The sequence below is a fragment of the Nicotiana tabacum genome, chromosome 21 (assembly GCF_000715075.1).
Source record: "Nicotiana tabacum cultivar K326 chromosome 21, ASM71507v2, whole genome shotgun sequence".
Taxonomy (NCBI): Eukaryota; Viridiplantae; Streptophyta; class Magnoliopsida; order Solanales; family Solanaceae; genus Nicotiana; species Nicotiana tabacum.
Window position 1 is genome coordinate 88,581,505 of NC_134100.1, and position 19,013 is coordinate 88,600,517.

Consider the following 19,013-nt stretch of genomic DNA (forward strand, 5'->3'; position numbering starts at 1 on the left):
CTCGGGGACTGTCGTTCAACTCTCGAGATCTGAAATCGAGGAGGGGCACGCTGAAATAAATTCCACGAGCTTAACCTAGGATTAGAGGAATAAGTATATTGAATACTTCAAGAACAGAAAACTCCCATCGAACCCTAAAGAATCGAGGGTTCTACGAACCAAGGCTGCTCGATTCATGCTGCTTGAAGATGGAACATTATACAGAAGGACGTTTGACGGACCACTGGCGGTATGTTTGGGACCAAGAGACACTGATTATATTTTACGAGAGGTCCGTGAAGGCACTTGTGGAAACCACTCCGGCGCCGAACCATTAATTCACAAAATCATCAGAGCAGGGTACTACTAGGATAGCATGGAGAAGGACACTAAGGAGTTCATTCGAAAATGTGATAAATGTCAAAGGTTTGCACCGATGATCTATCAACCGGGAGAGCAGCTTCATTCAGTCATTTCTCCATGGCCATTCATGAAATGAAGAATGGATATCGTCGGCCCTCTACCATCTGCCCTAGGTAAAGCTAAATTCATTTTGTTTATGACTGACTATTTCTCTAAATGGGTTGAAGCACATGCGTTCGAAAAAGTGAGAAAAAAAGGTTATAGATTTCATCTGGGACCACATCGTGTGTCGATTTGGGATACCAGCAGAACTAACATACGATAATGGTAAACAATTTATCGGCGGTAAAGTGACAAAATTCTTCGAAGACCATAAAATAAAAAGAATACTGTCAACACCATATCATCCTAGCGGGAACGGACAGGCCGAATCAAGAACAAGACTATCATCCAAAACCTGAAGAAAAGGTTAAGCGAAGCCAAAGGGAAGTGGAGAGAAATTATGCCCGAAGTCCTATGGGCATACCAAACAACATTGAAGTACAGTACTTGAGCAACTCCGTTTTCCTTAGTATATGGCTCTGAAGCCTTAATTCCAGTTGAAGTCGGAGAACCCAACGCAAGGTTCCGACATACATCGGAAGAGTTGAACTACGAGGCTATGAATACTAGCCTCGAATTATTAGATGAAAAACGAGAAACGGCATTGGTCCGAATGGCTGCACAAAAACAACGAATCGAAAGGTACTACAATAGAAGAACTAAACTCCGCCATTTTGAGGCCCGGGGACTTTGTCCTAAGGAAGGTCACCATCAACACTCGAGATCCTAATGAAAGGAAGCTCGACCCGAATTGGGAAGGACCTTATCACGTCCTCGATATAGTCGGAAAAGGGTCTTATAAACTCGGAACAATGGATGGCAAACCATTACCAAACAGTTGGAACATATCACTCCTCAAACGATATTATTGTTAAGGTATGATTTTCTCCTTTCTATCATCTATATATATATCCGGCACTAACTCATTGCAGGAATTCGACAAATGATATCAAGACCTCTGGTTTTAAAGCACGCGTTGTACTCTTTTTTTCCCCCTTAGTTCGGCTTTTATCCCAAATGGGTTTATCCAGCAAGGTTTTTAACGAGGCAACAATTATGTGCTACCTGAAGGCAATTCAACAGTACCCGGGGCTTCTTCATAATAAACCGCGAATACTAGGGGGCTACCATCAAATAAATCAAGTTCGACACAAGAAAGTTATTTCATATCAAATTCATGTCGGGCAAGGTTTCGATAGAGAAAAGTGTAAGGGCCAAATGGTCAAAACGAACCATGCCCATGTGGTTTTGCTCGAACTATGGCACACGATACAAATATATGTATAATGACTTATAAAGGAAACCTTCTTCTTCTCAAATATCTCCTACTTTGAAAAGATCTTCCTACTTCATGATTCAAACAGGCTTAAGGGCCAACCACCATTAAAAGGCCTACGGGCTACGATATTTTGAGTTCGAGTTCGAAGCAATCACTCACACAATCATTAAGCCTAAGGGCTATCTTACATCGAGTTCGAGCGAACTGCTCACCCGATCATAAAAAGCCTACGGGTTAAGATGCTTTGAGTTCGAGTTCGAAGCAAACACCCACTCAATCATTAAGCCTAAGGGCTATCTTATATCGAGTTCGAGCGAACCACTCACTCGATCATAAAAAGCCTACGAGCTAAGATACTTTGAGTTCGAGTTCGAAGCAAACACTCACTCAATCATTAAGCCTAAGGGCTATCTTACATCGAGTTTGAGTTCGAAACAATCACTCACTCAATCATTAAGCCTAAAGGCTATCTTACATCGAGTTCGAGCGAACCGCTCACCCGATCATAAAAATCCTACGGGCTAAGATACTTTGAGTTCGAGTTCGAAGCAAACACTCACTCAATTATTAAGCCTAAGGGCTATCTTACATTGTTACGACCCAATTTACTCTCCGTTTGGGTATCGTGATGGCACCTAGTCTTAAGGACTAGGTAAGCCTAATAATAATTAAAACAACAACATTATTTAAATAGAATCTCTTACAATTCTCAAAACCGGTAGTACAAGTCATAAGCTCTACAGAGTGTTTGCAAAAAAAAAAAGTCTCTAAATACAACTGTCCAAAAATAGGAATAAACAGTGCAAAACGAAAATTTGAAGGTGACTCCGAAACCTGCGAACGCATCGGTAGGCTTACCTTGAGTCTCCGCGGCAAAAGTCCAGACAGCTAGCTAATGAACACTTTCCTGGATCTACACAAAAATGTGCAGAAGAGTAGCATGAGCACACCACAGCGGTGCCCAATAAGTATTAAGACTAACCTCGGTGGAGTAGTGACGAGAAACGGTCAAGACACCCACTGGTCTAATAAACTGAACAGATATAAGTACATGAACAACAGAAGTATGATGTCAACATAAAGACTATGCAATATGGCTCACAGTACAGTGATGGCAATAAGGAAGGAAACAACAAGTATCGGCAGAATATCATGAAAATGACACAGAAAGGTGAATGGAACACAACCTAAATCCGAAATCACAAATACAGCAAGGACAAGTAATAACTCAGCAACTACAACCGCTTTTACATCAGGTTTTAGTCAACAACTCCACGAGGTACTGAACCTCGGACAAATCACAACTCATGGGTCTCAATACTTGAACTCTAACACTTGGCATCCTGTGCCCACATAACATCTCATAACCGCACTGACGACTCACGTGCCAATAGAGTCATTCTCACATAGAAGGCAAGTAAACAAGGGTGAGCATTTATGCTCAACAATATCAAGAACAACTCTTGTCCGATAAGAGTGCTTAACTACGTATATGCTTGTGCAAGTGTACTACCATAGTCCATATCAGCAATTAAGCATAAGGAAAAAGAATGGGCATCATGTAGAATATTTTCTCACTGCTTTCACAAGATAACGTTCACACAAGTACGTATACCACTAAACAAATATCAACAACAAGAATGCCCCCAGGCCACAAATCATCGCAAATCAACCCCTGACACAACCCACCTTGTCTCGCCACGTGTGCAATGGTAACATAAATGCCTGCCTTGTCTCGCCACACGTGCATAACAATGTTCCCACCTTGTCTCGCCACATGTGCAACCCACATATATATATATATATATATATATATATATATATATATATATATATATACATATATATATTTGTCACGTCGCATGTGCAATTATCAATAGTAACAATAGCACGACAGAAACCTCGTGCAACCCCATAACAAGTACAACATCAACAATGGAAAAAATACAAAGTACGACAAGTAAACCAATTCAAGAACTTTAAGTCACAAGGAACGGTAGAACCAATTCACAAGGAATAACCACAGTAAGGAATGCTAGGCGTACTGAGAACAACTCAACAAGGAAAAAAAACTAATATGTAGCAACGGTCCCACAATATACATTTCAACAACAGGAAGAGCTAACACGAGTCAAATAAACCAAAATAAAACAAGTCAACTAAGATGTAGGATATCTAAAACTTCTTTTAAGGTTGCGGAAATTTCGAAAGATATTCAACAATTCAATTAAGGATAAGCAACGGAAAGATAATCATAACCTCAATTAAGACTGAACAAATTATAGGATGAGATAATAATAATTCCAAATAAAGATAAGCAGTTATGAAAAGACAACATGACAATAGAGGAGGTAAAATCTTCAGTTAAGTCAAATAAGAGTCAAATAGGCAATAAGAGTAAATCCTGAAAATGATTAATTCTAATTAAAGCTTGTAGAGGTGAAACTAGTAAATAGGAATTAATCATATCAAGAACAACTCCATACTCAGTGAATATAAGGACCTAAGAATCCTAAAAGGCCAACTTTTCACAAATAATTTCGAGCACGCACTCGTCACCTCGCGTACATGGCCTACAATCAATATAGAAGGCTCAAATCCTAAAGGAACCCCCTCCCCCCCCCCCACAAGGTTAGGCAAGATACTTACTTCGAATCAAGCTCAAACAATCAGTCACAATGCCTTTTCTACGAATATCCGACTCTGAATGGCCCAAATCTAGCCAAACACAATTGCATAACATGAATACAACAATAATAGACTCATCTAATCAATTAAATCAATATTTTAACAAAAATTCCGAAATTCACCCTAAAAAGTCGACCCGGGCCCACATCTCGAAATCAGATAAAAATAAAAAATACGAACACCCATTCACTCACGAGTCCAACCATATAAGAATTACTCAAATCGGACCACCAATCCCCCTTCAAAACTCAAAATCTTTATTGAAGAAGTTCTTCCAATTTTTTCCAATTTCAACCCCGAAAATCCGAAATTAAATGGAGAAACAACTATAGATTAATGCAATAAAACCAAATTCGAGTAAGAAATCATTACCCACAAGATTCCTCTGAAAATCTCTCAAAGAAACGCCTTCTCCCGAGCTAAAAATAAAAAATGGAGTGAAAATGAACCAACCCTCGATTCCAACCCTTTTCTTCCCAGCGATCCTCGCACCTGCGACCATTTCCCACACCAGCGCCTACCGCACCTGCGGTCTAACCAATCGCACCTGCGGAAGTCACAAACCCCCATAGTCTCTGCACATGCGAGCCTTCTGCGCATCCGCGGGCATCGGAGATGCGGAACTTCCTCGCACCTGCGACCTCAGGCCAACTCTCAATTCTCGCATCTGCGCTTCCATCTCCGCACGTGCGAGTCTGCTGATGCGCACAAATTCTCCGCACCTGCGGAGACTGCCAAGTCCAGCTCTTCTCGCACATGCGCCTCCATCTTCGCACCTGCGACCATTGCACCTGCGCCCAAGGTCCGCAAGTGTGATTACACCAGAACTCATACCTCCCCAAAACCATGGAAATCATCCACAACTCGTCCAAAAAACACCCCGGGCCCTCGGGACCCTGTCCAAACATACCAACAAGTTCTATACCCTAACACGGACCCGCTCGAGGTCTCAAATCACATCAAATAACTTTGAAACTACGAATCACACCATGAATCGAACTTATAAATTTTCAAATCTTTCAACTTCTAAAACCCGTGCTGAAACCTATCAAATCAACCCGGAATGACATCAAATTTTGCAGGCAAGTCCCAAATAACATAACAGAGTTGTTCCAACTCTCAGAATCGCATTCTGACCTCGATATCAAAAAGTCCACTTTCGGTCCAAATCTCCAAAAATTCGACTTTCGCCATTTCAAGCCTAAATCAGCTACAGACCTCGGGTTTACAGTCCGAACACGCTCCTAAGTCCAAAATCACCCATAGGAGCTAATGGAACCGAAGAAACTCCATTCCAGAGTCGTCTTCACATAGTTCCGACTACGGTCAAAATCCTAAGACTTAAGCTTCTGTTTTAGGGACTAAGTGTCCCAAATCACTCTGAAATATCAGGTAACCGAATTCAACCATGCACGTAAGTCAATACACATAATATGAAGCTGCTTAGGGCCTTATTCCACCAGACATGACTTAAATTCTCAAAACGACCGACCGGGTCGTTACATCCTTCCCCTCTTAAACAAACGTTCTTCCTCGAACGTGCTAAGAATCACCTCGAAGTCTTGAAATCACTGAAAGTGCATACCCAACATACACCCGTGGGGGACCCTACGTCACCCCAATCCATATAAGCCTCACGACACCATCCCAACTGTAATTTATCCTTTCTATCAACACCGATAATCCTTAGAGTCAAAATTCTCACCTTCCATTTATCTTCAAAAGACCCGATTCTAAATCCATAACCGGTATCAGTCTCAACCAGTTGTAACAACTCATGCCTACATCCACAAGGTATACCACACAACAAGACACACCACATATAGGCCCATAATAATATTTCTGATCACATTAGCTGCTCGAAATCAAAACCAGCACCGACAATTAGACCTATATCCGTTAGCAACCTGTTTCAAGCCTCCATAATGCTGACAATGATGCAAGAAACACGAAGACCTCATAACTATACACCCGAATCAACAAGTCACAACTGACACCACCGGGCATACACCCCGCAAGCCAAAACTCAAGAAGCACATAACGAAATTGACTAAATATGTAAAGAGAAACACATAAGATAAATATCAAACAAGCCCGACATGCACAACTCTCTAACAATACCCTACTACGAATCAATTCAAAAGGAAAAATCAAAGTACATGAACAAATCATAAGGATCTCATCCTGGTATCACCCTCCACTGCGGCACGCAGCCCGGCTCAAACATATCAAATCATATGGAGTCGTGAGGGTCTCGCCCTGAACTCTAAATCACAAGTCGAATACACATCATACCAATGGAAATCTTTCACTAACTCAATTCTGCCAATAAAATCTCAACACTTGCTAAACTCTCACCCCGGTAGAGTATCAAATAACAAATTATAACCAATTTACTCAGGGATCACATCAAACCTGCCATAATGGACAACGTGAATTCACTTATAGTCTCGTAACTTTCAATAATGAATAGAAACAAATGATAGACACGGCTATCACTCATATAATCTCCCAACGGGGTAAACATCTAAACATAATACTAAGTCATAAACTCACCCATAGGTGGGACAACAAGTAAGGGAACTCGCCCCGATAAGAAGGGCCGAATCAAAATACGGATGATGCCCCTCTGTAACAAATAAAATGCATACCTGTACGTCATCATCTAGCACAGTGGCCTCAAGCCTACTATATGAAACACATCAACGGGTCGGGCCTTCCCTTCTTGGGCACCCTCTACTCGCCTGAATACTCCGCTGTGACACACCTATCCAGAGTCTAGGACAATCTCTCACCCTGTGGCTGGTATCTCCACACTCGAAGCAACCTCTCTGCTGGCATGGTTGTGGGAACTGTGCGGTACGGATACTCTGAGACCCAGGAGCACCTGAAACACTGTGCGAAGCCTGAAGTGCAAACTAAACTGACTGACCTACAAAATATCTACCATATTGTACCCTACCTCCAAAATAAGGACCAGTAGATCTCTCCGGTCTACGAGGCCTCCTCACCTCCCTGTCCTCTCTCTCCTGATCTCGCTTGTACTCTCTCTCATAGTCCTGCCTGTCCTTTTCTTCCTGATCCCACATGCCCTCTACACGGCGAGCAATCCCTACCACTTGCTGAAATAAAACATCTTACTCTAACTCCCGAGCCATGATGAACCGAATATCATGCATGAGTCCCTCAATGAATATGTGGACACGCTCTCTAACTTTGGCGACCAAAGCAGGCGCATGCCTGGCCAAATCACTAAATCTCACGGCATACTCTGACACTGACTTAGTGCCTTGGTGCAGCTACTCAAATTCCGCACGCCATGCATCTCGAAGGGACTGAGGTACAAACTCTCTCAGGAACATCTCTGAAAATTGAACCCACGTAAGTGAAGCAAACTTGGCTCGGCTACCCAACTCATATGCCCGCCACCACTAGTAAGCCGCTCCCCTGAGCTGGAACGTAGCAAAAGCAACCCCGCATGTCTCCACAATACCCATAGTACAGAGAATGCAGTGACACTCTTCCAGTAAACCATGTGCATACTCTGAAGCCAAACCACTGATGTAGGAGGGTCATATTTCTTGAACCCTGCAAGTCTAAGCCGCTCTTCCTCAGATGTTGTTTCCCTGACCATAAGCTGACACCTGGAACCTGACCAACATGAACTCGTTGCTCTAGGGTGTGGGCAACGGGTGTCTGGGTTCCTCCCCCGGTCTGTGAACTAGCTGGTGCAACCGGAATTAACCCCGCCTGAGCCAATATACCAAACATGCTCAGGAACTGCGCTAAGGTCTCCTAAAGTATGGGGTAATAACATGTGCCTATGATACCTGATCCCTAACTGGAACTACTGGCAGTACCTCAACTGCTGCTCTGGTAGGTGCTCTAGCTGCGACACTTACTCCTCGTCGGCCTCTGCCTCTGTCTCTAGCGATACTTGCTCCGGGAGTAGTGTTGTCTATAATTGTAGCTCGTGTCCTCACCATCTGTGAGAGAATGGAATGTTAAAAGTTCAAACTCCGAGATCAATAAGCTCGCATGATAGGAATGAAAGAAGTGAGATTGTCCTAATAGTTTTGTAGCCTCTCGAAGATAAGTACAGACGTCTCTGTACCGATCCGCAAGACCCTACTAAACTCGCTTATGACTCGTAGCACCTATGACCCTAGAGCTCTGATACCAACTTGTCACGACCCAATTTCCCCTCCATTTGGGTATCGTGATGGCACCTAGTCTTAAGGACTAGGTAAGCCTAATAATAATAATTAAAATAACAACATTATTTAAATAGAATCTCTTACAATTCCCAAAATCGGTAGTACAAGTCATAAGCTCTACAGAGTATTTGCAAAAACAAAAAGTCTCTAAATATAACTGTCCAGAAATAGGAATAAACAGTGCAAAACGAAAACTTGAAGGTGACTCCGAAACCTGTGAACGCATCGGTAGGCTTACCTTGAGTCTCCGTGGCAAAAGTCCACACAACTAGCTAACGAACACTTTCCTGGATCTGCACAAAAATGTGCAGAAACGTAGCATGAGCACACCACAATGGTGCCCAGTAAGTATTAAGACTAATCTGGGTGGAGTAGTGATGAGAAACAGTCAAGATACCCACTGGTCTAATAAACTGAACAGATATAAGTATATGAACAACAGAATTATGATGTCAACATAAAGACTATGCAATATGGCTCACAGTACAATGATGGCAATAAGGAAGGAAACCACAAGTATCAACGGAATATCATGAAAATGACACAAAAAGGTGAATGGAACACAACCTAAATTCGAAATCACAAATACAGCAAGGACAAGTAATAACTCAGCAACTACAACCGCTTTTACATCAGGTTTTAGTCAACAACTCCACGAGGTACCGAACCTCAGACAAATCACAACTCACGGGTCTCAATACTTGAACTCTAACACTTGTCATCCTATGCCCTCATAACATCTCATAACCGCACTGACGCCTCGCATGCCAATAGAGTCATTCTCACATAGAAGGCAAGTAAACAAGGGTGATCATCTATGCTCAACAATATCAATAACACCTTTTGTCCGATAAGAGTGCTTAACTACGTATATGTTTGTGCAAGTGTACTACCATAGTCCATATCAGCAATTAAGCATAAGAAAAAAGAACGGGCATCACGTAGAATATTATCTCACTGATTTCACAAGATAAATCTCACATAAGTACGTATACCACTATACAAATATCAACAACAAGAATGCCCTCAGGCCACAAATCATCGCAAATCAACCCTTAACATAACCCACCTTGTCTCGCCACGTGTGCAATGGTAACATAAATGCCCGCCTTGTCTCGCCACACGTGCATAACAATGTTCCCACCTTGTCTCGCCACATGCGCAACCCACATATATATATATATGCATATCCCGCCTTGTCATACCACATGTGCAATTATCAATAGTAACAATAGCATGACAGAAATCTCGTGCAACCCCATAATAAGTACAGCAACAATGGCAAAAATACAAAGTACGACAAGTAAACCAATTCAAGAACTTTAAGTCACAAGGAACGGTAGAACCAATTCATAAGGAATAACCATAGTAAGGAATGCTAGGCATACATAGAACAGCTCAACAAGGGAAAAAATTAATATGTAGCAACGGTCCCACAATATACATTTCAACAACAGGGAGAGCTAACACGAGTAAAATAAACCCAAATAAAACAAGTCAACTAAGATGTAGGATATCAAAAACTTCTTTTAAGGTTGAGGAAATTTCGAAAGATATTCAACAATTCAATTAAGGATAAACAACGAAAAGATAATCATAACCTCAATTAAGACTGAACAAATTATAGGATGAGATAATAATAATTCCAAATAAAGATAAGCAGTTATGAAAAGACAACATGACAATAGAGGAGGTAAAATCTTCAGTTAAGTCAAATAAGAGTCAAATAGGCAATAAGAGTAAATCCTGAAAATGATTAATTCTAATTAAAGCATGTAGAGGTAAAACTAGTAAATAAGAATTTAATCATATCAAGAACAACTCCACACTCAGTGAATATAAGGACCTAAGAATCCTAAAAGGCCAACTTTTCACAAATAAGTCCGAGCACGCACTCGTCACCTCGCGTACATGGACTACAATCAACATAGAAGGCTCAAATCCTAAGGGGAAAATCCCCCACACAAGGTTAGGCAAGATACTTACCTCGAATCAAGCTCAAACAATGAGTCACAATGCCTTTTCCACAAATATTCGGCTCTGAATGACCCAAATCTAGCCAAACACAATTGCATAACATGAATACAACAATAATAGACTCATCTAATCAATGAAATCAATATTTTAACAAAAATTCTGAAATTCACCCTAAAACGTCGACCCGGGCCCACATAACGGAATCGGATAAAAATTATAAAATACGAACACCCATTCACTCACGAGTCCAACCATATAAGAATTACTCAAATCGGACCACAAATCCCCCTTCAAAACTCAAAATCTTTATTGAAGAAGTTCTTCCAAGTTTTTCCAAATTCAACCCCAAAAATCCGAAATTAAATGGAGAAACAACTATAGATTAATGCAATAAAACCAAATTCGAGTAAGAAATAGTTACCCACAAGATTCCTCTGAAAATCCATCAAAGAATCGCCTTCTCCCGAGCTAAAAATAAAAAATGGAGTGAAAATAAACTAACCCTCAATTCCAACCCCTTTCTGCCCAGCGATCCTCGCACCTGCGACCATTTCTCGCACATGCGCCTACCTCACCTGCGGTCTAACCAGTCGCATATGCGGAAGTCACTAACTCCCACAGTCTCCGCACTTGCGAGCCTTATGCGCATCCGCGGGCACCGCAGATGCGGAACTTCCTCGCACCTGCGACCCTAGGTCAACTCTCAATTCTCGCATCTGCGCTTCCATCTCCGCACGTGCGAGTCCGCTGATGCGCACAAATTCTCCGCACCTACAGAGACTTCCAAGTCCAGATCTTGTCGCACCTGCGACCATCGCATCTGCGCCCAATGTCCACAGGTGCGATTACACCAGAACTCAGACCTCCCCAAAACTATGGAAATCATCCGCAACTCGTCCGAAAAACACTCGGGGCCCTCGGGACCCTGTCCAAACATACCAACAAGTTCTATACCCTAACACGGACCCGCTCTAGGTTTCAAATCATATCAAACAATGTTGAAACTATGAATCGCACCATGAATCGAACTTATAAATTTTCAAATCTTTCAACTTCTAAAACCCGTGCCAAAACCTATCAAATCAACCCGGAATTGTCAAATTTTTCAGGCAAGTCCCAAATAATATAACGGGGCTGTTCCAACTCTCGGAATCGCATTCCAACCCCGATATCAAAAAGTCCACTTCCAGTCCAAATCTCCAAAAATTCGACTTTCGCCATTTCAAACCTAAATCAGCTACAGACCTCTGATTTGCAGTCCGGGCACGCTCCTAAGTCCAAAATCAACCATCGGATCTAATGGAACCAACAAAACTCCATTCCAGAGTCGTCTTCACATAGTTCTGACTACAGTCAAAATTCTAAGACTTAAGCTTTCATTTTAAGGACTAAGTGTCCCAAATCACTCTGAAACATCCGGTAACCGAATTCAACCACGCACGTAAGTCAATACACATAATATGAAGCTTCTCAGGGCCTTATTTCGCTGTACGAGACTTAAATTCTCAAAATGTTATATACATCAAGTTCGAGCGAACCGCTCACCCGATCATAAAAAGCCTACGGGCTAAGATACTTTGAGTTCGAGTTCGAAGTAAACACTCACTCAGTCATTAAGCCTTAGGGCTATCTTACATCGAGTTCGAGCGAACCACTCACTCGATCATAAAAGGCCTATGGGCTAAGATACATCGAGTTCGAGTTCGAAGAAATCACTCACTCAATCATTAAGCCTAAGGGCTATCTTACTTCAAGCTCAAAATAATTATTCACACAATTATTAAGCTTAGGGACCAACACAACGAGAGTTTGAGGCTCTGTTCTCGCTTAGAACATACCAAAAGGGTTCCATTACTCCAAAATTCAAGATAACTTGTTCGAGCAATAACAAAATCTTCACAAAAGAAAAAACACGTTCGAGCATGAAAATGAGAAGACATTCAAAAGAAGCTCTATTATTAACAAAAGGGGGTATGTACAAAGAGACCGGTCAAAAGTTTGCAAAAGAGAAACTAAGTCCTAACTGCGGCCGGTGTCAATGTTTCATTCGGGATATGATTCTTATTTAGGCTTTTCATCGGACCCGCCCCGACTACATTCTTCATCATCACCATCGTCGTCAAAAGAAATAAGCTGCCTGGATTCAGCTTCGAGCGCCTTAGCTCGGGCGATCTCCTCAAAAAGTTCAAAACCTCGAGTGTGGATTTCCTCGAGGGTTTCCCTCCGAGATTGGCACTTTGCCAAGTCAGTAACTCGTTTCTCCCGATCAGAAGCCTCCCTTAGCTGCATTTGAGCAGCCTCAGCATCGGCCCGATACATAATAATGGACTTGTCCGCCTTGACTTTTGACGACTCGATCTCCGCCTTGCCTCAACAAGCCCTGTCTCAAGATCCTCAATCCTCCTGGCCTGGGCTAAACTTTTTTGCTTGACACCCCGAATTGGAACATCGGCCTATAATAGTTTGGCCAAGATGGTTTCTTTTTCTGTAGCTAGGTTGTCCATAGTCACCTTCCACCGATCACACTCGGCCTTGATCCGATCGACTTCTCCCCGAAGCAGCCCGATCTTCTCAATCTTTTGTTGCAGCTGAGATAACGAAGGGTTAGCTTCCACAGTTGGGTCGAATCCATACTCTAAAAGAACTATGCTCACCTGTTTATCCAGTTCGGCCTCTTCTTCACGAGCCTTGGCCAAATCTGCTTGAAGGTCCTTTATAACCTCTTACTTTTAGCCACAAAGAAGCTTCAGAGCATCTCTCTCCCCTGAGACCTTTTGAAGCTCGGCCTCACACTGGCTGAGATCGGTTTGAAACTTACTAAGGGCCTACACAAAATGGAAAAAACACAATTCAGGCTTAGAAAAGAACGAAGAAACCAAGCGCAGTAAAATCATTACCCGAGAAATGAAACATTGGGCCTCTTCTAGGAGAATAGAAGAGTTATTAATATCGGAGGCATCATCGACTCCTGCAAAGCAATCCAGAAAAGGGTCCCCTACACTAGAGCCTCCGCCCATATCGGGGGTCTTCAATTCTCGAGCTTCCCTTAATGCCTCCTCGGAAAAGGTCAGAAGAGAAGGAAAGTGGCCCACTATCATGGTCCCGAGAAAATCGCTCGGGATGCACTGATCGACCCTCGGGCTATCAGAACCGGCCCCGTTCTGTGTAGCTGTCATCGGCTTGGAAGGTCTGACAACGTTGAGTGCCAAATCTTCTTCCTCTTCTTTTTCTTCTTTATCTCTCAGTCGTTGGACTGAGTCCATCGTAAGAGCGATTAACTTTTTCTTCGCCCTTCGAGTTTTTGGGTTTAGGGTCCTCGGACTAAGAGGCAGTTTTCCGTTTTCTATCTTTCCCCATTTTCGGAACCAGGGACTTCTTTCCTTCCTCACCACTCGAAGGCCTCAAAACAGCATCCTTGGTCATGCCTGCATGAAAGGAAGTCAGTAACGAATGGATCATAAAAACATTTTGAAAAACATGAGAAGTGACCCTTACCGTGATTCTTGGCCTCCCACCTACCTTTCACCAAATCACGCCAAGCAAGTTCGGCATAAGAGGAAGTTGAGGCCAACTTCCGAACCCAATCCTCGAGGTCGGGTACCGCTTGTGGCATCCAAGAGGTAGTTGTATATCGGAGGGAGATATCAGATAGAATCATAGAAAGGTATGAAAAGCAACGCCTTATGAAAATCACTTACGTTCGAAATTCCATTCCTCAAGGAATAACATCTTCTCTTCCGGGATAAGGTCACGGGTCCTCACCCGAATATAGCAGCCCATCCAACCCCGATCCTTGTCTTCGTCGATGCTCGACATTAAAGCTTTCGATGCCCGACGATAGAGCCTGATTATTCCTCGAATGATTTGAGGCCGATACAATCGTATGAGGTGATTTAGGTGAAATCCAGCTCCCCGGCCTTGTTGGAGAAGAAGCGAAGTAAGATTACTATACGACATAGAAAAGGATGAATTTGACCAAGGGTGACCTGATATCTTCTACATAAATCGATGATCATAGGATCGACAGGACCCAACGTGAAAGGGTAAGTGTAAACACTTAAAAGCCCCTCCACGTGAGTGATGATGCTCTCTTCGGGAGAAGGAATTTGCAGCACAACCTCGGGACCCCGGTTACAGTCCTTCCTCATGGCCTCGAGATGGCCCTCTGTTATCGAGCACATAAACCGACGAAGAATTCTCAACCTTAAAATCGGCCTTTAGAATACACGGGCCAGGAACATACTCATGGGGAAGCGGTTCCGTCGGCGCCTTGTCGCCGGACGACCGGGAAGAGGAAGCTTTCTCCTTTTGCGGTATGGTTTTTGAAGTTTTTACCAGAAGGTATAAGTAAAAGAAAAGCAAAGGAAGATAAAAGGATTATGGTGTCAAATGCTGATGGAGGTGGCTCTACCAACGACGAAAATGGAGGCGGAAAGAGTAAGAAAATTTGGGTTTTTTTATTAGGGTAACAGATTAAGTTTGATTTAGGATGGGCTATTTATGGGCTAAACAGAGGCGGTTCATTCTCACATAATGGCCGACATCGACCGACACACATTAAATGCCTCGGTATGCTAAATCGACGGGACATCTACCTCATATGTCATGGTCAAACTCGATTCTGATGTCAATATATGTGTAATCATACCGTGGGAAATCATGTTATTTCTCGTCACATCCTCTTCGAGAAACGAGGGAACTATCTGTATGCGGTCGAAACCTACTAAGTCGATCGTACGGACTGGTCGAGATAACAATACTTCGATCGAAAGGTATCTACGTAAGGTCAGGTCGAGGTCCAAAGAAAGGGCTTCGGGATTCGAGCTTCAAGTCCGATCAAGTATCAGTTCGGTATCATTATCGGGCCCATGACCAAATCGAACCACGACAAAAGGTTGTCGGAGATGCACTGACCGACTAACACCCACCTAGAATATCAAGAATCTGAGTCAAGATCGAGCTCGAGTCAAGGCCGATGGCTCGAACCGATATCGAGTTCGAGTCAGTATCGAAGCTCACAGACAAGGTCGTTACAGCCGCACTAAGGGAGAGAATCTTTACGGGAATTAGGTAAAAGACAATACATCATGGGCTCTCCATTACATATTTTTTATTGTATATAAAGTAGGATCCCTCTACTATAAGGATGAGATGGATTATAAGCAGAGCAACACATTGTAACAAAAGATTTCTCCTCATATTGAAAGATATCCCCTTGTGTTTATTTCACTTCATCTTATTCATTCTTCTTGCTCACTATTCTCATTCTCATAATCAAGAATACACGTACTTCTATTTCTCTATACGATTTGTATCAAATTATATCACATATCCTTATAACAATACACAAATTTAACTCTATTCAATTTCTCAGGTAAACAATTATGCTCAAAAGCTCAAAAGTCATCTTTTACTTCCTTATTTTCCAATTCTTTTTGGACACCACCAATTAGCCAATAATGATGAGTTTAAGCTGCGAGAATACTCTCTTGCATATGTTTACTCACAAAAAATAGATAACAATTAAATTTATACGCGATTTTAAGGATATGTGGATTAATTCAATACAAGTGATTGATGACATTAGATTAAGCAAATGAAAGACGTAATAAATGGCCAAACCAATGATAAGAGTGATCCCGGGCTCGGTTAATGGCTCAATGAGAAACCTGCCTTCGATTATGAGCTTGCATTTATGAAGAACTTATGAACAAAAATAATAACTTTGAATAACATAGAGAATAGAAGTAAATTGCCTTGGTATGCGTGTTTATAATGTGTCTGACGAATAATAAGCCTCCTCTTTATATAGTAGGGGAGTTTTTCCCTAAGTACAATCCTAAGAAAGGTAAAAATCTTCCATTTCGGTAATCACTGATTTTCTACCGATACAGGCCAAGATTCACGTCGTGATGTCCGGTTGGGCACGAACCTCACGGTCCTTTGTTAATCGTATGCGGTTATTTGGTAATGATCTCCGAGGTCTTGAGGCTCGAACCTGACCTGAGGGCGGGTGTTTTGCTCGAGCCCCGATACGAGAGGTTCATCGCTCTGACTCCGATTCCTTACGGTCACGTCCCTGATCCATTTTCATCACCGGGAACCCGGGATGCTCAGTGGGTTCAGTTTTACCCGTATACAGATAGTCCCCTGAGAGTAGGCTTACCGAAACGATGGAAAACTACAGATGACTCCGGTTCCTTCCTTCGTATTTTATGACGAGGGAGCCGAAACATTCCATCAGTCGTGTCGTTCTGATTACGGACATGTGTTTCTCATCAGTAGGTTTCCCCCGAATGAGAAGCATCGGTTGTTTCCCTATAAAAGCTTCCTCCCTTTGTTCTTTTTCTACTTTTCGACTAAATTACTACATTCTAGCTTTGCAGCCATCATCAAACCTTCATATCTTCATCCTTGTTCTTCAATTTCCAGTTTTTTGCCTAGATTTGTTTTAAATCTTCATACTCTGTTCTTCATCTTCAAAACCCATTTTTCCAAAACTTTGCATTCTTTTCTCAAATTTTCAAACACTCCCACAGATGACAATGGCCAAAACATCAAAAATCGTTCCTTAAGAAGTGGAATGCATCTCATAAGTTCAATCTCTCTTTAAACATCAAAATTCTTTTTCTTCAATTTATATCTTCCTATTCATGCTTGTGGTTATGCAGTTGTCACCCCAGTTCCAAATATGGTTCCCCGGTTAAAGGAATGGATCGAGGGCATCTATACTCAGATATTGTACTTCGAGCGCACATGGCACGGACTTTCGAAGGGCCGATGGGAGGCCCGTTCTCATGGTAAGGCCTCTTTCTGAGTAGACAACACTACATTTCTACCTTTTATTATACTAACTCCTCTTCTCTTTTGTTATTGTAGGTTTGCCTAAGACTACCGAACTTAGACCTTCGAAAGGGGATGAAGATGTGCCCCCATCCGTCGATCCCCCCATTGCTACCACAGAGGGAAAAAAGAAGAGTAAGAGAAAACCCTCGGGCTACGAGGTGAAGAAACCAAAGAAACGGGTGCTCCGCAAGCCTAGGAGGGGCTCCAGTTCCCGGGTGCGGAAATCCGACTCCCTACTCCGGCTTAGGGACGAGCCGGAGGACGAATCTATTTTAGTTACCTGCGGGACGACCTATCCCGAGGACTCAGATGCATCCGAGGGGGAGACTCGTGAGATCGACCCCCCTCAAACTCAAAATACCGACGTGGATACCCGGGGTGAAACTTCCCCGGATGACGGCTTTGCTCCAAAGGAAGTTCCCAGTATAATTAAGATCTTGGGAAAGCCCTCCTACACTGAGTCCATGCTCGAGGAGGCCCAAGCGAGAAAGGAGAAGTCCAACGAGGGGGTCCATGGTGCGGAAGATCCCCTTTTCTCCTTTTTCGACGGCGTGGACTCGTCTGCTTTGGAAGACTTCTCCGAGCTGGGCGACCTGGAAATTCTAATGAAGAACACATCCTCGGAAGCTGGTAGGCCGAGCTCGAGCCGTAAATTGATCAATTAGTTCCCTTATCCGAGTGTGGACCCCGGCCGTGGTGAGTGGGGATTTTGACTACTTATTAGCACCTTTTTGCTTTCGTTTTAGTCCAAAAGCGTTTAATTGTGTTCCAGAAAACTGATGAAATATGCTTAGTTGCAGGATTGGTAGAAAATGAGACTCAAATATGAAATCCAACTCAAGAAGCAGTAATCTGAACCAAGGACAAAAACAGGCACAAGAGCTCTAAAGTGCGGACCGCAGATTCTCATCTACGACCGCAGATTATGAAGTAAAGGTCATCAGAGAGTTGTGAGAAATGTGGTTCGCACATGAAATGTGCGGCCGCAGAAGCAAAGCAAGACCAAAAGTTCAGAGAACATGCATATGAAGTTCAACGGTAGTGCGGATTGCACAATTATTTTGTGGCCGCAGAAGATCGGTTATGCGATCGCAGTTGCATTTGTGAGGTCCGCAGAAGAGCCATATGTGGCCGCACTCAGAAATGTGTGGACTGCAGTAAGAGAGAGATGCGGCCGCGGTTCAAATTTGTGTGGCTGCAAGATTCTAATCCTGTCGAGCTGAAGCAAAGTGCGGACCGCACATAGAATTATGCGGCCGCAGAACCTCCGAAAGGGCAATTTTATCCGAAATTTCCAGCACTGTATAAATAGAAGAGCTTCACTTTTTTAGGTCAACTTTTGTAAATTTTGACATTAGCAACCATTTACTTTACTCCTTTTAGTAGTTTTGCTATTTTAAGCATTTTGAATATTACTTTTATCATCTTAATCATTAATATGGGTTTAATTACCACTTCTTCTTCTTTACCTTCTAATTTAAGCATGAGTAGTTAGATTTTCACTAGGGTTGTGACCCAACCCTAGTGTGTAAACTTAATGGGTGTTTGATTTATTATTTGTT